The sequence below is a fragment of the Bos grunniens genome, chromosome 4, assembly GCF_055505025.1.
Source record: "Bos grunniens cultivar Pamir isolate PY7600 chromosome 4, Bosgru_T2T1.0, whole genome shotgun sequence".
Lineage (NCBI taxonomy): Eukaryota > Metazoa > Chordata > Mammalia > Artiodactyla > Bovidae > Bos > Bos grunniens.
Window position 1 is genome coordinate 8,348,762 of NC_141168.1, and position 21,442 is coordinate 8,370,203.

A 21,442-nucleotide genomic window follows, 5' to 3' on the forward strand; every position below is an offset into this window, starting at 1 on the left:
TCTTCACTATAAATGTGTTATCAAATGTACCCAGCAAGGTGTATAAGATTCTCAAGTCAATATCAAAATGTCAACTCCAAGCTAAAGATTAAATACACTCATAAATTATCACAGATACTCATTTACCAAACTAGACACCTAATTACAATTACGCTCGTCAACGCATACAAAATAAGTAGTTCAACGTAGAAATGAATCTATAAAAAGGTGCATCAATAATCATAAATGCAGGATATCTTTACACCCCCGTTTTGGTAATCATCAGTAGTAACTACAATTTTAAAATCTGAAATTCCACCTTGAAACTTAAAGGTGGGATAAATACAGTCTAGTGGAATATATTCTAGGTGTCTTTTTCACAGGCCAGTGTTCAGTCTTGCTGAAGTAAATGAGAACAGAATCCAGAAAATGGGATGAGGTGGTATTTATTTGATTACAATGACAGACAGTGGTTATTCTGTCTGCATTTTCCTAACTTGCATGAAACATAGATTAAAACAGTGCTTTAAGAGACACAAAGATTGTTGACAAGAATTTAGGGTTTAAATGCTTATCACTAGTAAATTAGTTTTGCTGTCTGATGACCACATTAGTTTTCTCATAGTTTAAGGCAGAACTACTCTTATTTTCCCAGGTTTTTGATTTTATAACAAAGTGAGTGCTGGATATGAATATTCTTACAGGCACCTCTTTCTCCAGGGAGGCAAAGGAGAATGCTTTGGGGAGAAATACTGAAAGTCAACAGTTTTTTTTCACACAAAATCTCACATGTTAAATTTTTTAATGTAGTCATTCAGAAGTACGGGAAGAATAGATCTGATAAACAAAAGATATGCAATCATAAATTATAATAAGCTGGTGCAGTTGGTAAAGAACCTGCCTGCCAGTGTAGGAGAAGTGGCAGGAGCAGTGGGTTCGATCCCTGGGTGGGGAAGTTCCCCTGAAGACAGAAATGGCAACCCACTGCAGTATTCTTGCCTGGAAAATCTCATGGACGGTGGAGCCTGGCCGGCTACACAGTTCATGGGGTCACCAAGAGTCGGACACGACTCAGCACGCATGCACACCACACCAAGAATTATAATATAATCAGACGTATTAAGCCATATTTGCAACAAACTTTAACTCAGTTCAAAAACTATTTCTAGGAGCATACATTATGCTTTAAAAATTGAATAAACATGGATAAGACCTTGAAAGGCCTATATCTTTTTCTATACTTTTGATAGAAAGAAGGAAAAGAGAGTAGACTGGGTTAGAATGAAAAAAGAACTCGAAGTTAAGAGTGAAACAGTAATCTTCCGCCAAGAGAAGCAAAAAAAAAAAAAAAAAAAAGAGAGAGAGAGAATGTGTAAGAGGGAGGGAAAGAAATCTGAGAGAAGTTTCCAAATTTATTTAGCAGAACTTGTGAATGTAAGAAAGCAATAACATGAAGATACCATGACTTCATTTTCAGAAATGTTCTTAGATTCTTTCGCGATGCTTGGGATGCTAGTTAAACTGGTCTCGGTTCTCCAGACTGTGGGTTGTCTTCTTGGTTCAGACACGTGTGAGAAAGACAGCTTCCCGGTTGTTTTGGTTTTGTGCTTGCTTTTGGTTTTTGGCTTATCTCTCCTGGCAGTCGTGAAGCTTGTCTTCTCTACTGTGTTTTTAAAGCTTATAGTTTTTCTCTTCATATTTGGATCTTTAATTCCTTTTTTAATAGCGGTCCCATAGCCCCAGTACCATTTGGTGGGACTTGAAGATTTTACTTTCCTTGTGAACGAGTTTTGAGAAACATTTTTTTTTTTTTCTGGAAATACTAACTTCTGGAAAAGTTTATTGGCATAAAATTGTTCATAATAGCATACCCTGTCTGTTGTATCTTCTTCCTTTTTAAGCATCCTCAGCAACCTCTTTTTCGTTCCTGGTTTTGGTTATTGGGACTTTTTCTCTTTTTTTCCTTCATGGTTTACCTTTATAGTTTTTTATGAAGAATTCACTTACTTCTCACTGATAACCTCTACTGTTTGTTTTTTAAGTTTTTCATTAATTTCTACCTCTGCTAGTACTGCTGCTAAGTCGCTTCAGTTGTGTACGACTCTGTGCGACCCCATAGACGGCAGCCCACCAGGCTCCCTGGTCCCTGGGATTCTTCAGGCAAGAACACTGGAGTGGGTTGCCATTTCCTTCTCCAATGCATGAAAGTGAAAAGTGAAAGTGAAGTCACTCAGTCGTGTCTGACCCTCAGCGACCCCATGGATTGCAGCCTTCCAGGCTCCTCCATCCATGGGATTTTCCAGGCAAGAGTACTGGAGTGGGGTGCCATTGCCTTCTCCGAATTTCTACCTCCCCTCCATCTAATTCACTGAGTTTGTTTTGCTATTCTTTTTCTAATGCATTGAGGTGAATATGTTGTGTATTACCTTTTAGCTGTTTTAATTTTCAGTATCTGCACTTAAGGCTGTATACATTTCCAAGTACTACTTCAGCTTCATCACATAAGGTTTGATGATAAGAGCTCTCACACTAATTGCAGCTCATTCTGTTACTCCTTGGGGTCACACAGAGTCGGACACAACTGAAGTGACTTAGCAGCAGCTATTATTCCTTATAATTTGGCAATATTTGCTTTATATATTTGAGGCTAAATCTTACATGCATATAAGTTAAAAAACTTTTACCTTCTTAGTAGTTGAATCTTTTGTTATTGTGCTGTGGCTCTTTTCTTCTATAGTATTGCCTTTTTGCCTTTTGTGTCTCTACAGACACCATCTTTCTTTTCACTAGCATTTACATGGCATACTTCTAAAAATCTTTTCACTTCCAACTTTTCTATTATTATTGGATGAGTCTTTTATAAACAGCAGAGTTGAATTTAAAATTTTAAACCCAGTTTGACAATGTTTTTCTTTTATATGGAGAAATTAATCCATTTGATTTAACAAACTACTTACGTATTTAGGTTAAAATATGTCATTTCATTTTGAACTTTCCATCTGTCCTGCTTTTTTTTTCTTTTCTTTTTCTTCCTTTATTTTAGAATTATATAGTATTTTCCAACATCTAATTATTTCCTAATTCTAGCTTTGAAATTATTCTTCCTGTTTCTCTTCTTTTACTGGTTACCTAAGAAATTTTTACTTGCATATTTATTATCAAATTCTAAATGTTAAAAATTTTTTATTTGCTTTTTACTTTTTGGTTGTGCTGTGTCTTCATTGCTGCATGCCAGCTTTCTCTGGCTGCAGCAAGCAGGAGCTATTCTTCACTGAGGGGCGTGGGCTTCTCATTGTGGAGGCTTTTCTTGCTGAGGAGCACAGGCTCCAGGCTCAAGGGTTTCGGTAGTTGTAACTCGCAGGCTCAGTAGTTGCGGCACACAGATTTAGTTGTTCTGCGGCATGTGGAATCTTCCCGGGTCAGGTGAATTCTCATCCACTGTACCACCAGGGAAGTCCTTGAGTTCTACATTAATCTGTAATTTTAGCCTGATTTTGGAGATGATGAGAACTTTAGAACGGTTTTAGATTCGTTAATGTCCTTGACTCACACATTATGAGGCATTTCTGTGCTTTTTACTTTGGCTCTGCCACGTGTATTTCTGTTCTTTTTGAAACTTCACTGGACCTTGATATTACTCATTTACATAGGATTATTTAGTTGCTATTCTTGTACATTAATTGCAGGTTTATTTTTTTTGTTCTCTATTCCTTCTTGTATTTCAGACCATCTGTCTTGAATCCCTTTTCCCTGCCGAAGTACGTCCTTTAGTAGATCTCTTAGTGAGAGTCCGAGGAGAGACAAACGCTGATGGTTGAGTTAATCAGGATACAGCACCAGATGTGGGGAGTGGATAAGGACCCCGAGTTCTCTGTGATGCACTATTTCTCACTCCACCCATGGCTGGAGTAACAGTCTCTAACATTCGCATTTTCCCAGAATCTGAGACAGCGTGGCCTTGGGTTAGCTCAGCTTTGCTTATTGATGTAGCTGTAGTCATTCACCTGAAGAACAACTCATATGTATATTTCTGCTCCTCTGAGATGGATCCATTGCTGACTACTGAGCATGTGTTCTCACTGGCTGAAATTAATGGCTCAGCTGTAAAGAATCTGCCTGCAATGCAGAAGATGCAGGAGACCTGGGTTCAATCCCTGGGTCAGGAAGATCCCCTGGAGGAGGAAACAGCAACCCACTCTAGTATTGACACCTGAAAAATCCCACGGAGAGAGGAGCTGAGTGGGCTACAGTCTTTGGGGGTCACAAAAGAGTCGGGTACGACTGAGCAACTGAACAGCCACATAAGAAGTTACTATAGGTAGGATGAGAGTGTACAGATCCACTGGTCTTAAAGATGTTAGTTTCTGAGATATGCTTTTTAAATATTTTTATTTTTCAAAAATTTATTTATTTTAAAATGGAAGGATAATTGCTTTACAGAATTTTGTTGGTTTCTGCCGAACAATCAGCATGAATCAGCCATAGGTTTATAAATGTCCCCTCCCTCTTGAACCTCCCTCCCATCTCCCTTCCCATCCCCCCTCTCGAGGTTGTTACAGAGCCCCTGTTTGAGTTCTCTGAGTCATTTTGTTTGGCAGAATGGGACACATATTCAATTTCTATTTTTTAGTATAGGAAAAAATGCTTCTCGTCGTTTTGGTCAATTAATAAAGAGTGAAAGGGTAAAATGCACTAGGTTCCCAGTTATGCTTGAAAAAAAAATTGAAGTAAAATTTATTTCATCAAAAAGGATCAGGGGGTTTCCCCCATTACCATGTAGAATTAGGAGGTGAAACAACGAAAGCCCCAACGCAGCTGGAGACCAGTTTTCAGCAAGTGCCATGAGGTAAGCTGCAAAGAACTTTGAATTAGGTCAGCATAGACAATAGGGGTTTTTCAAGTCCTTGCCGCAGGAAGGTCATGAACAAAGTGAGTATTTGTGATGATGTTTGTCTCACCAACAGCCAACCCCCAGGTGTCTAAGGCTACAAAGCTACCTCATTGTCGTCTTGGAACATCTAACTTCAGGATTCTCTGTGACATTTTAAATTGCTCGTTTCAGAGCAGACCAAATGGAGTTTGGTATTCAAATACACTGAATTTTAGAACATGATAAGCAGAAAATATGAATGAATTCAAAGTGCATTTAGAAAAAAGTCTGTTGTCATGATTTGTTGTTAAGGAGATGTTTTCATAGAGTATTAGAACTGGAAGGGCTCAGAGGAACAGTCATGAACAATATTTGGGACCTATTTATGTTAAAAATTATTGTCTATGTATTTATGATACTTACATTATATTAAGATTACTTTTATTAAATTAAAATTCAATTTAATTGAATGTCTGGTATTTTTCTTGGCTAAACTGGCAACCCTGCCATAAATTTTTTTCCCAGGCAGCAAGATCTCACTCTGTAGAAAAACTGTGAGGATTATTGTCGGAAAGTCTGTTTGCTATCTTATAATATTTAAATATATTCAGAAAAGAAATTAATAAAAGATTTTTAAAACATTAGTTCTGTGTTAATTAGTTAATTTGGAAATAAGAGAAAAAAAGGAGAGCATTCTTTCAATGTCATTAGGAGCATTGTTTAACGAGTCTACTTAAGGATGATTTCACTATTTAGGGCAATATACTTGTTTGTCTTGCTATCTGTTCATGAGTAAAGGGCCAGAGTCTACAGAATTATATGTTCTCTTGAGATATTTGTCTGGAAAACATGTGAATAATTTCAGGGTAGTAGAAGAGATAACTGACAGGTTATTGCTTTATTGCTTCGTAGAACATTAACCAGTTTTGTGTAACCTTGATCTCTTATCCTAACATTCTTTTTCAAGGCCTCTAAATACTCACTTCCTCAAATGTTCCTTGAACCAACTTTGCCATCCAGCTGGCTCTCTCTTTAAGAAGAGAAGAATTCTGGGGCATGTTTTCATTCTCTGTTTATGCACGAATCATGGTTTTAGGTTTGTGACAGTTAGCTTTGATACCTTTGCATGAGAAAGCGCAGTCCTGCCATGCATTGTGCATTGTGACTGTTTCTGCATAAACCAAGCTGCATGGAGCAGAAAGCCAGATTTGAGGAGCTGAAACCCAGTTTCCTTCACCTGCGGAAAAACTCAGCCAATGAAAAAGTAGTCAGGACCTAAGTACACACCCTGAATTGGAATGTCAAAGTCAATAGCAATGAATGATTTAAACCATCTATCTTCCCATACACAATGACAATATATTATACTTATGATAAAATACTTTAATAGTGCTTCCCAGGTGTTGCTAGTGGGAAAGAACCCACCAGTCAATGCAAGAGATGTGTAAGAGATGCGGGTTCGATCCCTGGGTTGGGAAGATCCCCTGGAGTAGGGCATGGCAACCCACTCTAGTATTCTTGCCTGGAGAATTCCATAGACAGAAGAGCCTGGTGGGCTATAATCCATAGGGTCACAGAGAGTCAGACACAACTAACATAATTTAGCACACACACATGCATGATAAAAAATAATTACAAATATAATTGAAGAAAACCATCTAGAAACTCTTTTCAAGGCTTGGATTTTTAAACCATGAAGCACCAATATTTAAGAGATAAAAACTTAGCTTTAAAACTGTAGGGGAAACCAGAGTGATAATAATCTGTGATTAATCTGTGATTAATAATAGTTGACGGTATTTTAGAAGATATCTGAATATACTTAAGTATATATATTTCCTGACATTTTTCTCTAAAATAGTTGTTATTACTGGTAAAGCAAAATTTCTTTCTGTTAATTTTGGGATATTTTTTTTTTTTTTCATAGAAAGCATAATTGAATGGAATTATGACCTCTCCTATTTGTTACACTATAACAAATTAGATCACAAAGTCCATAAGAAGAGAAACTTGTTCAACTGTTGGGAATCACCAAAATCTTAACTGTTTCCTAAGCTTGAAGAAAACAGCCTTGGAAAGGGCAATCAGGAGGAGAAATCCGATTATAATTAATGAGAAGGAAAAGATTAAGAGTGAGATGATCCGGACTTCCCCGGTGGTCCAGTGGCTGAGACTCTGTGTTCTCAACGCAGGGGGCCAGGGTTCCATCCCTGGTCAGGGAACTAGATCCCACATGTTGCAACTAAGAGTTCATAAACTGCAACTAAGATCTGATGCAGCTGAATACATAAGTAGATTAAAAACAAAAGACAAGAGTGCAATAATGTGAGGTCTGGAGTCAGTTCTATCTTCAAGTAAGTGTGTGAACGTGGCGCATTTTCTTCCCTGGCCTCTAGTTTTCTCCTCTGTGAATTAGATGTTGACTATAGTAACAGCAACTAACACTTACACAGTCCTTACTTCACATGTGTTAATGTGTGAGTGTAGTCTATATGGCAGCCTTTATGAGACATTTCACTCACACTGACTTGGTGTTGTAGACTGAATTGATACACCCCCCACCCCAAATTCATATGTTGAAGCCTAATCTGCAATATGCTGGTACAAAGAGGTGAGGCCTTTGGGAAGTACTGAGGTCACCAGGGTGGAGCCCTAATGAAAGGGATTAGTGCCCTTGTCAAACAGACCCAGCTGGGCTCAGGCTGCACCTTGAGAAATCTGGGAGGTGGCAGGAGTGTGAAGGGGACAGAGACTAAAGGCAGCTTGGTTCCTGGAACCCAGTGGGTAGGAAAAAATCGGTGGCATTATTTTATAGACAAATCTGTAAGGCTTGAGTTTGTTGGTCACATGTACATAAAACCCATTTTCATTCATTTCTGTTGTTCAGTCACTAAGTCATGTCCAGCTCTGTAACCCCATGGACTGCAGTATGCCACGCTCCTCTGTCCTCCACTATCTCCCACAGTTTGCTCAAATTCATGTCCACTGAGTCAGTGATACTATCCAACCATCTTGTCCTCTGTCATCCCCTTCTCCTCCTGTCCTCAATCTTTCCCAGCATCGGGGTCTTTTCCAGTGAGTCAGCTCTTTGCATCATGTGGCCAAATTATTGGAGCTTCACTTTGATTTCTGTAGGAGGAGTACTATTTATCTTTGGGTGCTTAGCTAGTACACTCCTCTCTGGGGTCAAACGTTTTGTGTTTTGCTGAAACCCAGAGTTGCTTGGTTATTTTGTTCCTCTTCCTGGATCTTGTGCAGATAGTGTCTGATGCTCTGATTTTAGGGATATGTTGCTGCCATGTTTTTTTACCCCCAAGACACCACGTTTGTCAACTAAAAGGCAGAGAACAGAATGTTGCTTCATCACTGAGAATCCATAACCCTTGGACTTAAAGTTACTCAACAATACTTTCAGTCCCCAAAAGAAAGCTCACTGAAAATTAAATAAATAGTTCTAAAATTTCTTAGCTTACATAAGTGGTAAAATGTCTCCTCCTATTTCCCCCAACTTAAAGGGGATAACAGGACACGTTTTTAAGCAAATTTTTCTTTTTTTTTCATTTCAAAGATGTAGAGACCTTAGTATGAGATTCATAATGGCCAAAAAAAAAAAAAATTAGCTACCTGGGAGCAACCTTTACTGCTGGGAGGAAATTATGGGTTTACGGTGTGTTTTGTGGCCAACATCATTCTTTCTAGTTTTGTCTATGGCCTAAACTGAGAGAAAATAATTGGGAATGCTATGATGAAAATAATAGTGATTCCTCTTGTTGCTATGGTGACAAGAATACATTGAATCCATTACTCTGAAAAAAACTGCCTGGTAGTGTACTTCAGCATTCCGCAGTGGGTGTATTTGTTAAGAATTTTAATCTGTCATCTTCCATCAAAATGGCACAGTGCTCAGAGAAATGTTTCACACCTGTACATTTAGCTGGTTTTGATTGTTTTAAAAGAAAACAGTGGAGAATAAATAGTCATGATTATATTGAAAATGTGAGTAATTTTTCTAAGAGTATATCGCCAGGTACACACCTAAAAAGCACATTGCAGCTTTGTTTCCACAGGAGCTTTGCATGAGTTTTCAGGTAATCCTATGACACGGGAATCAAAAGGTCTAGAACCCACAGGGCATGGCTCCCCTCTGTTCTTCTCACTCTCTCTTCTCTTCCTGGGAGTTATGAATCCCTGCAATGGTGTGTTTAACAACTTCTCCTGTCAGAAAAGCTTTTATACGCTCATTTGTTCGGGCTCCAGATGGCTTGTACCCATTTCCCCTTGTGGCGCTCTCTGATAAGAAGTGAGGCTTAACTATGCGGCCTTTTCTAGCTTCACATAGGCTGCTTTGGAGCTTCACTGTTCTGATGGGTTTCTAACAGGTCAGTATTGCTTTAGGGATTCCCGGGTGGCGCAGCGGTAAAGAATCTGCTTGCCAATGCAGGAGATCCAAGAGACTCAGGTTTGATCCCTGGGTCAGAAAGATCCCCTGGAGGACGAAATGGCAACCCCCTCCAGTATTCTTGCCTGGAAAGTTCCATGGACAGAGGGTTACAGTCCATGGGGTCACAAAGAGTTGGACACAACTGAGCAAATGAGCACACACACAGCACACATGTTGCTTTACGTCCCTGGTAGAGATAAGCAGGAAATAAGGGGCAAATATATTCTCATGCATTTAACTCAGGCTTTAAATGTTTTCCATTCATTTATTGTTGGCTGTGCTGGGTCTTTGTTGCTGCACGGGCTTTCTCTAGTTGTGGTGAGCAGGGCCTGCTCTCTAGTTGCGGCACATGCGCTTCTTCCTGTGTTGGCTTTTTATGTTGCAGAGCACAGGCTCCAGGTGCGTGGCCTTCAATGGCTGCACGCGTGGGGCTGGGCAGTCACAGTGCACAGCCTCCAGAGTGCGGGCACTGTAGTCATGGTGGATGGGCTCCGTCACTCCATGGCATGTGGGATCTTAGTTCCCACCCCAGGGGTCAAACCTGTGTCCCCTGCACTGGCAGGAGGATTGTTAACCACTGGACCACCAGCTGTTGCTGTTCAGTTGCTCAGTTGTGTCTAACTCTTTGCAACCCGTGGGAAATCCCTGAACTCAGACTTTACTTGTTCCTACGCGCTTTAGTTTTTGTTGCTACTGGAGGAATATTATCTCTTCAAGAAGTTCTGTTTCATCAGCTCTATGGAAGGATGGGCTTCCTTAGTTTCTAGACTAAGGACACTGTCTCCCCTTCTTCCTCATTTTGTGCTATATTATTGGCTTGGGCTTCTCGGGTGGTGCCAGAGGTAAAGAACATGCCTGCCAACACAGGAGACTTAAGAGATGAGGGTTCCATCCCTGGGTCAGGAAGATCCCCTGAGGGGAGGAGGGCATGGCAACGCACTCCAGTATTCTTGCCTGGAGAATCCCATGGACATAGGACCCTGTCCACAACCGAAGCGACTCAGCACGCATTGACCCAAAACACTATTTAGATGATTCCAAACAATGAAGTCAACTCTGACACTCTTTTTCTATTTTTCCCAAGAAAGGAAGGTTAACCACAATATGTTTTTGTGGCATTCTGAGATTTATTTCCTTGGAGTTGGCTGTGGTGATTAACTCAGATCACTGAAGTCTGTGCTAGTAGACATATAACAAATCCCTCTCCAGAAAGGGAGCCTCCCTGTGGGAGTAGTAAAGGCACAAACTCTTCACCTTTAGGCTTTTTAAACACCTGAATCAGAGAAGAAGCATGTTTTCAGACATGCCAATACAATCAATTTTGGTAACTTTCTCAGATCTGGAAAACTGAGCGAAAATCAAGGGGGAAGTTTATGCATTGTGCATATTCACCTTTTGAAGGACACAACTTAAGAGTGTTTCTTTTCATGTCTTTTTCTCTCAAGGAGGGGCCTGTTTTGAGGAGGGCCATTCGCAGGTCCTCTGTCTCCTGCATGCCGCTTGGCTATTGAGGGTCTCTCTTTTCCTGCGTCTTGATGAGGGCTCTTTGAGGGGGACAAGGAAACCTGCCCTGTCCCGCTGCGCTGCCCATTAGAAGACAGTCTAGGGGGAGCTGCGGGGGTTGGGGGTGGGGGGCACGTTCAGAGAGCGAGGCTGACCTGCTTTCTCCAGGACAAGTAGGATGATTCCGAGCTGTTTCTTAGTCTGGCTGGGCACTGAAAGGGCCCGGTCTTCTACAGAAGGGCTCAGCTGAGACCTTGCTGGGGAGGCAGTTTACTGTCAGCCAGAGGCTACTGCTGGGCAGAGAGCTTTCAGATGCTGCCCAGCTCGGAAGTGGCCACCAGGCTCCTTGGCACCCCCGGACCAACGGACCCTGCAGCAGAGCAGGAAGCAGGGGATGATTTTGGAAACACCTCGTGCCTGGGATGCTGAGAAGTGCGACTGAAGAGGGGGACGCTGGACGCCTGCATGTGGCTCCGAGGACGCCCAGTTACGCTAACAGATCCTGACCACCGTTCGCAGCACTCAAACTCTAGCTCTGTTGTTGTTGTTGTTGTTTGTTTGTTTAAATCTCTTGGCCACAGCTTGTGGGATCTTAGTTCCTCTACCAAGGATTGAACTTGCGCCCCCTGCATTGGAAAAACGGAGTCTTAACCACTGGATCGCCAGAAAGCCCCTAAAATTCTAGTTCTCGAAGACTGGCATCATGGGTGGAATTGTCTTAGCCTTTCTGTGCTCTCTTTGGACTGTTAACCTGATGGGTGCATCCTCAGCTCACGAGAACCTGACGCTCTGTGTGGGGTCACTGTTTTGGCTCGAAGGGTGTGAATCTCCGTGGGGCAGGTCCCCCTCCATTCCAGCCCCAAGTAAGGACCCTCTGGCAGTCCCAGAGAAGTTCTTTGCAACACATACAACAGACAGAAGTTTTGTGTCCAGAGTATAACTATGTCTATAAAGCAGTAATAGGAAATCAATGAAAAGAGTCATTAAGAGAAAGACCCAAGAAAGATTGGAAAAGACATGAACAAGCATCTCACATTAGAGAGAACATAAATGGCTAATAAGCTTCTGAAAAATGTCACCCTCATTAGCAAGCAGGGAATTTTACATTTTAAAGCCATTCAGTTCAGTTCAGTTCAGTCGCTCAGTCATGTCCGACTCTTTGTGACGCTATGGACGGCAGTATGCCAGGCTCCCCTGTCCATCTCCAACTCCCGGAGTTTACCCAAACTCATTTCCATTGAGTCAGTGATGCCATCCAGCCATCTCATCCTCTGTTGTCCCCTTCTCTTCCTGCCCTCAATCTTTCCCAGAATGAGGGTCTTTTCAAATGAGTCAGTTCTTTGCATCACGTGGCCAAAGTATTGGAGTTTCAGCTTCAACATCAGTCCTTTCAGTGAACACTCAGGTCTGATCTCCTTTAGGATGGACTGGTTGGATCTCCTTGCAGTCCAAGGGACTCTCAAGAGTCTTCTCCAACACCACAGTTCAAAAGCATCAATTCTTTGGTGCTCAGCTTTCTTTATAGTCCAACTCTCACATCCATACATGACTACTGGAAAAACCATAGCCTTGACTAGACAGACCTTTGTTGGCAAAATAATGTCGCCGCTTTTTAATAAGGTGTCTAAGTTGGTAATAGCTTTTCTTCCAAGGGGTAAGCATCTTTTAATTTCATGGCTGCAGTCATGATCTACAGTGATTTTGGAGCCCAAAAAATAAAGTCTGTCACTCTTTCCACTGTTTCCCCATCTATTTCCCATGAAGTGATGGACTGGATGCCATGATCTTAGTTTTCTGAATGTTGAGCTTTAAGCCAGCTTTTTCACTCTCCTCTTTCACTTTCATCAAGAGGCTCTTTAGTTCTTCTTTGCTTTCTGCCATAAGGATGGTGTGATCTGCATATCTGAGGTTATTGATATTTCTCCCGGCAATCTTGATTCCAGCTTGCCATTACAGGAGACCAATTTATACCCATTTCATTGGCAAAAAAATAAAGCAAAACCAAGCGTTGGTGAGGCAATGAGGCAACAGGAACTCTCCTACAAGGCATTTAGGAGTGTATATTGGCACAGTCACATCAGAAAATGAGTCAGCATGAACTAGTGACTCCTGCAACTCAGCGATTATACATCAGGGGATATAATGTGTAGGAGTATGTTTAGTATCATTATTTATAATAGTAAAAATTTGAAACAGCCAGAATATCCTTCAACAGGAGATTGGATATATCAATTTTAATATGCTCATACAGCGGAGCACTACATAGCAAGGAAAATGAAGATAGTTTCAGGTATCAATATTAGCAAATGCAAAAAACAAAGCGAAAAGAAACAAGCAAGTCACAGAAGAATGCATCCAGCAAAATCTCATTATAAGTTGAAGGACAGGCAACAGTCAATAATACACTGTTTGGAGCTATGCATGCATGGGGTAGAACTGAAAGGAAAGTTGGAAACTAAGTAATATGAAAATCCTGGGGAAGGAAATGGCAACCCACTCTGATATTCTTGCCTGGAGAATCCCCTGGACAGAGGAGCCTGGTGGGCTACAGTCCATGGGGTCGCAAGTGTTGGACACGACTTAGCGAGTAACCACCACCAAAATGAAAATCAGAATGGTGCCCTCCATAGTGGAAATTGGAGAGGGGGTTGTTTGACAGAGATGGGCTCACAGAGGGTGTCAAAGTCACTGACAAAGTTCTGTGGTCTAAGCTGTGTAGCGGTTTGTTTGCTTTTGCTTTGTTACTATTTACTCGTTAAGCTATATATTACTTACACACTATACGTATATGTGTGTATAATTGGTCTATGATGTTATTTCACAATTTAACACATAGAGAGAGAGGAGGGGGAGGAACATTAAGTGATGTCCGGGGTTCACGTGAGGTGGATTCAGCTTTGGTGGGATGGGGTGGATATCCTAGAGGACTAATAAAGTGATATCTGCTCCGTTTCCACAGTGTCTGCTCTGGACTGCAAGTATATTCCTGATCAGACTGGGTCTCTGCGGTGCGAGACTGAGTCTACACACCTCTCCAATCTGTGTGCTCAGGGATGGCCTCCTGTAGAAGATGATGCTTGAACCGGGTCTTGATGGGTGGGGGGCAATGTGTGTCCAACAGCCTGGAGACTCATAGCACGATGTAGTGTGGTTGTCATTTGTTAAAAAAATATTTATTGAGGTTCTATTAAAAAAATAAAGGACTAGGGACACAGAAAGCTAGATAAAGCTCTATCTGAAAAAGTGTCAGAAGTTTGCTTGAATGAAGTATTACAAAAATCGATGCAAAGAAGCTGCTGCTTTCAGTGGTAACAGAATCAGGAGTACCTCGGAAACATCATATTTCAGAGCTGGGAAGATGGGGAAGAAACAGTTGCTGAGCGGGGCTCGAGTCAGGCGCTGTATTCCGTGCTGTATGTATCAGGTGGGTGGAAAGGGCTTTCTAGGTGAAGGAGACGCCCGGGCAAAGCCTGGAGGAGGAAATTACAGGGTTCACTCAAGGAATGATGAGCAGTTTGAGTGGAATAAAGCAAAATAATTTAGCATTTATTGCAGGAGTCCAGCAGTTTTTCTGTAAAGGGCTAGATGGTAAATCTTTTAGGCTGTGAGGGCAATGTGGTCTCTGCCGCAACTACTTAACTCTTAAGGTGTACCACCAATGCAGTCACAGTCAGTGAGGGTGGGGTGTGTCCCAACAATATTTACAAAAACAGGCAGTGGGCTGGCTTGGGCCCACCAGCCAGTTCACCAACCTTTGCTTCACTGAATCCTTGCCATGCAATGAAGGAGCTCTGTGCTAAGCACTTGAGTGTTTTATCTCAGTCCTCAAAACCGTCACAGAGCAGGACAGTGCCCATCACTACCTTTCTCTCCCATTTACCGACGTGGGCACCGTGGAAACCTCCGAGAGGCTAAGGTCGCTCAGTAAGGAGTGCTGGGGGGCAGGGTTCGAATCAGAGGATCAGGCTCTGGTGTCACTCGTAACCACTGTGCTGCCTGAAAATTAGAGAGATTGTGGAGATCTTTGCTGCCGGGCCAAGAGTCATCTTGGTTGGACAAGTGAGAGCCATGAAGGTTCTGGGTGGAGACTGATACTCTCAGAGCTGTGGACACCTGCTTTTCCTCCTCTGAAGTATAAGCTGTGGAGCGGCCTCTTACTCAGCTGTTTGCAGGCAGAACGTCGAAGATAGATTTTAAGATCCTTTGAATTAGCCTTCCTGAGATATGACCAACTCTGGCAACTGTCCAGTGCGGTGGGGAGAGGAGGACTGTCCAGTTGAGGAGAAAAGAAGCTTCTTCCCTGACAGGTGAGGAGCGGACAGCCTGCAATAAAGGCTGAAACAGCTTCAGACGGACAGCAGTCGTTGCAGGCTTTCTGGGCTTGGCTCTTTGGTTTCTGGTGACATGATTCGGGGACCCAGTGTCCACACTGTTAGCAGCTGCCCTGTGGCAGCCCTCTCCCCTCAGAGAGCAGTTTGGTGAGCCCATGTTTTCCATTTTCCAAGACTTCCCAAACATACACATCATGTTGCTTCCAAACGGAAGGTTGACTGTTTCCATCTCACCAGAAGGCAGTCACTTGCTAATCACCTCTCCATCTGAAAGACAGGGACCTATGAGAAAGGGTCCTCACTAGCATATTTGAAGATGGGCTGGACAGAGGATGGGAGCCAATCACTAGTGATTTATATCCCAGTTCACGTCACCATCGGTTCAGTTCAGTTCAGTCGCTCAGTCGTGTCTGACTCTTTGCAACCCCATGGACCATAGTACGCCAGGCCTCCCTGTCAAACACCAACTCCTGTAGTCTACTCAAACTCATCTTCATTGAGTCGGTGATGCCATCCAACCATTTAATCCTCTGTTGTCCCCTTCTCCTCCTGGTTCAATCTTGCCCAGCATCAGGGTCTTTTCAAATGAGTCAGCTGTTCGCATCAGGTGGCCAAAGTATTGGAGTTTCAGCTTCAGCATCAGTCCTTCCAATGAACACTCAGGACTGATCTTCTTTAGGATGGACTAGTTGGACTTCCTTGCAATCTAAAGGGACTCTCAAGAGTCTTCTCCAACACCACAGTTCAAAAGCATCAATTCTCCAGTGCTCAGCCTTCTTCATAGTCCAATTCTCACATGCATACATGACTACTGGAAAAATCATAGCTTTTACTAGACAGATCTTTGTTGGTAAAGTAACGTCTCTGCTCTTTAATATGCTGTCTAGGTTGGTCATAACTTTCCTTGCAAGGAGCAAGTGTCTTTTAATTTCATGGCTGCAGTCACTATCTGCAGTGATTTTGAGGCCAGAAAAATAAAGTCAGCCACTGTTTCCCCATCTATTTGCCATAAAGTGATGGGACCGGATGCCATGATCTTAGTTTTTTGAATGTTGAGCTTTAAGCCAACTTTTCACTCTCCTCTTTCACTTTCATCAAGAGGCTCTTTAGTTCTTCTTCATTTTCTGCCATAAGGGTGATGTTATCTGCATATCTGAGGTTATTGATATTTCTCCCAGCAATCTTGTTTCCAGCCTGTGCTTCTTCCAGCCCAGCATTTCTCATTATATACTCTGCATATAAGTTAAATAAGCAGGGTGATAATATACAGCCTTGACATACTCCTTCCCTATTTGGAACTAGTCTGTTGTTCCATGTTCAGTTCTGTTGCTTCCTGACCTGCATACAGGTTTCTCAATAGGCAGGTTAGGTGGTCTGGTATTCCCATCTCTTGAAGAATTTTCCACAGTTTATTGTGATCCACATATTCAAAGGCTTTGACATAGTCAATAAAGCAGAAATAGATGTTTTTCTGGAACTCTCTTGCTTTTTCCATGATCCAGCAGATGTTGGCAATTTGATCTCTGGTTCCTCTGTCTTTTCTAAATCCAGCTTGAACATCTGGAAGTTCACGGTTCACACACTGTTGAAGCCTGGCTTGGAGAATTTTGAGCATTACTTTACTAGTGTGTGAGATGACAGCAATTGTGCGGTAGTTTGAGCATTCTTTGGCATTGCCTTTCTTTGAGATTGCAATGAAAACTGACCTTTTCCAGTCCTGTGGCCACTGCTGAATTTTCCAAATTTGCTGACAAATTGAGTGCAGCACTTTCACAGCATCATCTTTCAGGATTTGAAATAGCTCAGCTGGAATTCCATCACCTCCACTAGCTTTGTTCATAGTGATGCTTCCTAAGGCCCACTTGACTTCACATTCCAGGATGCCTGGCTCTAGGTGAGTGATCACACCATCGTGATTATCTGGGTCATGAAGATCTTTTTTGTACAGTTCTTCTGTGTATTCTTGCCACCTCAAAGAGATCCCTACTCTTTCCCATTCTATTGTTTTCCTTTATCTTTTTGCTCTGATCACTGAGGAAGGCTTTATTATCTCTCCTTACTATTCTTTTTTTTTTTTACTTCACAGCAAGATTTATTAATACATCCAAAAGAAAGTAAGAAAAATCATTTTGTCACACTATATATAGATAATACATACAGTGTTTTATACACATATTACATCAGTTTTTACACAAGAAAAATATACATAAAAATGTAAACTTTTGTATACAAAAACCCTTAAACAAATTAAACAAGGACCAGAAAACAAAAGGAGACCAATCCATTATTATTTCATCAAATTTTTAAAATGGTAATACAGTACATTCATTGAGATATACATGGAAAATGTGAGCCATCTCTTCTTGTTTAAAGGGAAATTACAAACCAAAGCCCATCATTTCTCCTTACTATTCTTTGGAACTCTGGATTCAAATGGATATATCTTTCCTTTTCTCCTTTGCTTTTCATGTCTCTTCTTTTCACAGCTATTTGTAAGGCCTCCTCAGACAGCCATTTTGCTGTTTTGCATTTTTCAGCATTATTAGTTGGGGCATAGCCTTGGATTACTGTCATATTGAATGGTTTGCTTTGGAAATGAACAGAGATCATTCTGTCATTTTTGAGATTTGAATCCAAGTGCTGCTTTTCAGACTCTTTTGTTGACTATGATGGCTACTCCATTTCTTCTAAGGGATTCCTGCCCATAGTAGTAGATATAATGGTCATCTGAATTAAATTTACCCATTCCAGTCCATTTTAGTTTGCTGATTCCTAAAATGCCAGTGCTCACTCTTGCCATCTCCTGTTTGACCACTTCCAATTTGCCTTGATTCATGGACCTAACACTCCAGGTTCCTATGTAATATTGCCTTTTATAGCATTGGACTTTACTTCTATCACCAGTCACATCCACAGCTGGGTGTTGTTTTTGCTTTGGCTCTGTCTCTTCATTCTTTCTGGAGTTATTTCTCCACTGATCTCCAGTAGCATATTGGGCTCTGTCAACTACAAATTGGCACTTACCAAAAGCACTGCCAACGACTGAACAACAAAGGCGTTTGCCATCTGCCTCTACGGAGACTGAAGCCCATGTGGCTGTAGCTGTTGACCTTCAACAACCCCTAGGGAGTTCAGGGTGGAGTGAGGCGCTCTGTGCTCCAGGGAATCTGGTGGGACAGGTCTTTAGATAGTTGGACATTTTTAGGAACAAATTTTATGATCTCAATCCTTGCATCTCCTCATATCTAGCGAACTAAATCCCTTCATGGTGATATCAGATCCTCATAGTGAAGTCGCTCAGTCATGTCCGACTCTTTGCGACCCCATGGACTGTAGCCTACCAGGCTCCTCTGTCCATGGGATTTTCCAGGCAATAGGCCTGGAGTGGATTGCCATTTCCTTCTCCAGGGGATCTTCCCAACCCAGGGATGGAACCCGGGTCTCCCGCATTGTAGACAGATGCTTTACCGTCTGAGCCACCAGGGAAGTCGTCAGATCCTCATGGTATCATACAAAAAGTCTTTTGAAAAATGAGTGCTTCATGGTATGCAACTCCCCCTTCACCAAACCTTGTATACTGTCTTCCTCCCACTGCCACTTTGGAGCAGTCTCTCAGAGCTATCCGAGATGCTGCCTCCCGGGCTGCAGTCCTCATTTTGCCCCAAATAAAACTTAACTCACAATTCTCAAGTTGTACATCTTTTTTTTTATCAACAGCACTTACTGACCTGGGGAGTTCATCTTTCAATGTCTTACCTTTTTGCCTTTTCATACTGTTCCTGTGGTTCTCAAGGCAAGAATACTGAAGTGGTTTGCCATTCCCTTCTCCAGTGGATCACATTTTGTCAGAACTCTCCACCATGACCCGTCCATTTTGGGTGGCCCTGCACAGCATGGCTCGTAGTTCCATTGAGTTAGACAAGGCTGTGGTCCATGTGATCAGATTGGTTAGTTTTCTGTGACTGTGGTTTTCATTCTGTTGCCCTCTGATAGAGAAGGACAAGAGGCTGATGGAAGCTTCCTGATGGGATAGACTGACTGAGGGGAAAACTGGGTCTTGTGCTGATGGGTGGGGCCATGCTCAGTAAATCTTTAATCCAATTTTCTGTTGAAGGGTGGGTCTGTGTTCCCCCCTCTTGTTATTTGACCTGAGGCCAAACTATGGTGGAGGTAATGATAATGGAGACCTCCTTCAAAAGGCCCCAGGCACAAAGTGCTCTGCTCAGTGCCCCAACCCTGCAGCAGGTCACCGGCCACCCATGCCTCTGCCGTATACTCCTGGACACTCCCGGGCAAGTCTGGGTCGGTCTCTTGTGCGGTCACTGCTCCTTTCTCCTGGGTCCTGGTGAGCACAAGGTTCTGTTTGTTTCCCCCCAGAGTCTGTTTCCCAGTCCTGTCTAAGTTCTGGTGGCTCTATGGTGGGGTTAATGGAGACCTCCTTCAAGAAGGCTTCTGCCATACCCAGGTCTGCTGCACCCAGAGCCCCTGAGCCCGCACAGTCCACTGCTGACCCGCACCTCCTCAGGAGACACCCAAACACAGTTCTGTCTCAGTCTCTGTGGGGTCTATGGGTCCCGGTGTGCACAAGGTATGTTTGAGCCCTCTGAGCGTGTTTGGTGGGTACGGGGTTTGATTCTAAATGTGATTTTGCCCCTCCTACCATCTTGCTGGGGCTTCTCCTTTGCCCTTGGATGTGGGATATCTCCTCATAGTTGCTCCAGCAACACACAGCTACCGCTGCAAGACGTTCTAGAACCAACACCCGAAAAAGATGTCCTTTTCATTATAGGGGTCTGGAATGCAAAAGTAGGATGTCAAGAAATATCTGGAGCAATGGGCAAATTTGGCCTTGGAGTACAGGATGAAACAGGGCAAAGGCTAATAGAGTTTTGCCAAGAGAACACACTGGTCATAGCAAACACCCTCTTCCAACAACACAAGAGAAGACTCTACACATGGACATCACTAAATGGTCAATACCAAAATCAGTTTGATTATATTCTTTGCAGCCAAAGATGGAGAAGCTCTATACAGTCAGCAAAAACAAGACCAGGAGCTGACTGTGGTTCCAATTATGAACTCTTTATTGCCAAATTCAGACTTAAATTGAAGAAACTAGGGAAAATCACTAGACCATTCAGGTATGACCTAAATCAAATCCTTTATGACTATATAGTGGAAGTGAGAAATAGATTTAATGGACTAGATCTGATAGACAGAGTGCCTGATGAACTATGGACGGAGGTTCGTGACATTGTAGAGGCGGCAGTGATCAAAACCATCCCCAAGAAAAGGAAATGCAAAAAGGCAAAATGGTTGTGTGAGGAGGCCTTACAAACAGCTGAGAAAAGAAGAGAAGCAAAAGGCAAAGGAGAAAAGAAAAGATATACCCATTTGAATGCAGAGTTCCAAAGAATAGCAAGGAGAGATAAGAAAGCCTTCCTCAGTGATCAATGCAAAGAAATAGAGGAAAACAATAGAATGGGAAAGACTAGAGATCTCTTCAAGAAAATTAGAGATACCAAGGGAACTTTTCATGCAAAGATGGGCACAGTAAAGGACAGAAATGGTATGGACCTAACAGAAGCAAAAGATATTAAGAAAAGGTGGCAAGAATACACAGAAGAACTGTACAAAAAAGATCTTCATGACCCAGGTAATCATGATGGTGTGATCACTGACCTAGAGCCAGACATCCTGGAATGTGAAGTCAAGTGGGCCTTAGGAAGCATCACTATGAACAAAGCTAGTGGAGGTGATGGAATTCCAGCTGAGCTATTTCAAATCCTGAAAGATGATGCTGTGAAAGTGCTGCACTCAATTTGTCAGCAAATTTGGAAAATTCAGCAGTGGCCACAGGACTGGAAAAGGTCAGTTTTCATTGCAATCTCAAAGAAAGGCTATGCCAAAGAATGCTCAAACTACCGCACAATTGCTGTCATCTCACACACTAGTAATGCTCAAAATTCTCCAAGCCAGGCTTCAACAGTATGTGAACCGTGAACTTCCAGATGTTCAAGCTGGCTTTAGAAAAGACAGAGGAACCAGAGATCAAATTGCCAACACCCGTTCAATCTTCAAAAAGAGCAAGAGAGTTCCAGAAAAAAATCTACTTCTGCTTTATTGACTACACTGAATCCTTTGACTTTGTGGATCACAACAAACTGGAAAATTCTTCAAGAGGTGGGAATACTAGACCACCTTACCTGCCTCCTGAGAAATCTGTATGCAGGTCAAGAAGCAACAGTTAGAACTGGACATGGAATAATAGACTGGTTCCAAATTGGGAAAGAAGTATGTCAAGGCTGTATATTATCA

General features: G+C 42.2%; 2 long non-coding RNA genes across 2 annotated transcripts in view; one reads left to right on the forward strand and one right to left on the reverse strand.

Annotated features, from left to right (window-relative positions):
• Positions 1-2,966: 2,966 nt before the first annotated feature.
• LOC147373529 (uncharacterized) lies at positions 2,967-14,342 on the forward strand. Its single transcript, XR_015161964.1, has 2 exons — positions 2,967-4,825; positions 13,753-14,342. It is a non-coding gene; the product is annotated as an uncharacterized LOC147373529 (long non-coding RNA).
• LOC147373530 (uncharacterized) overlaps positions 13,945-21,442 on the reverse strand; it is a 57,968-nt gene continuing 50,470 nt past the window's right edge. Inside the window, exon 3 of the long non-coding RNA XR_015161963.1 lies at positions 13,945-14,263. This is a non-coding gene — a long non-coding RNA (uncharacterized LOC147373530). The remainder of the gene's footprint in view (positions 14,264-21,442) is intronic.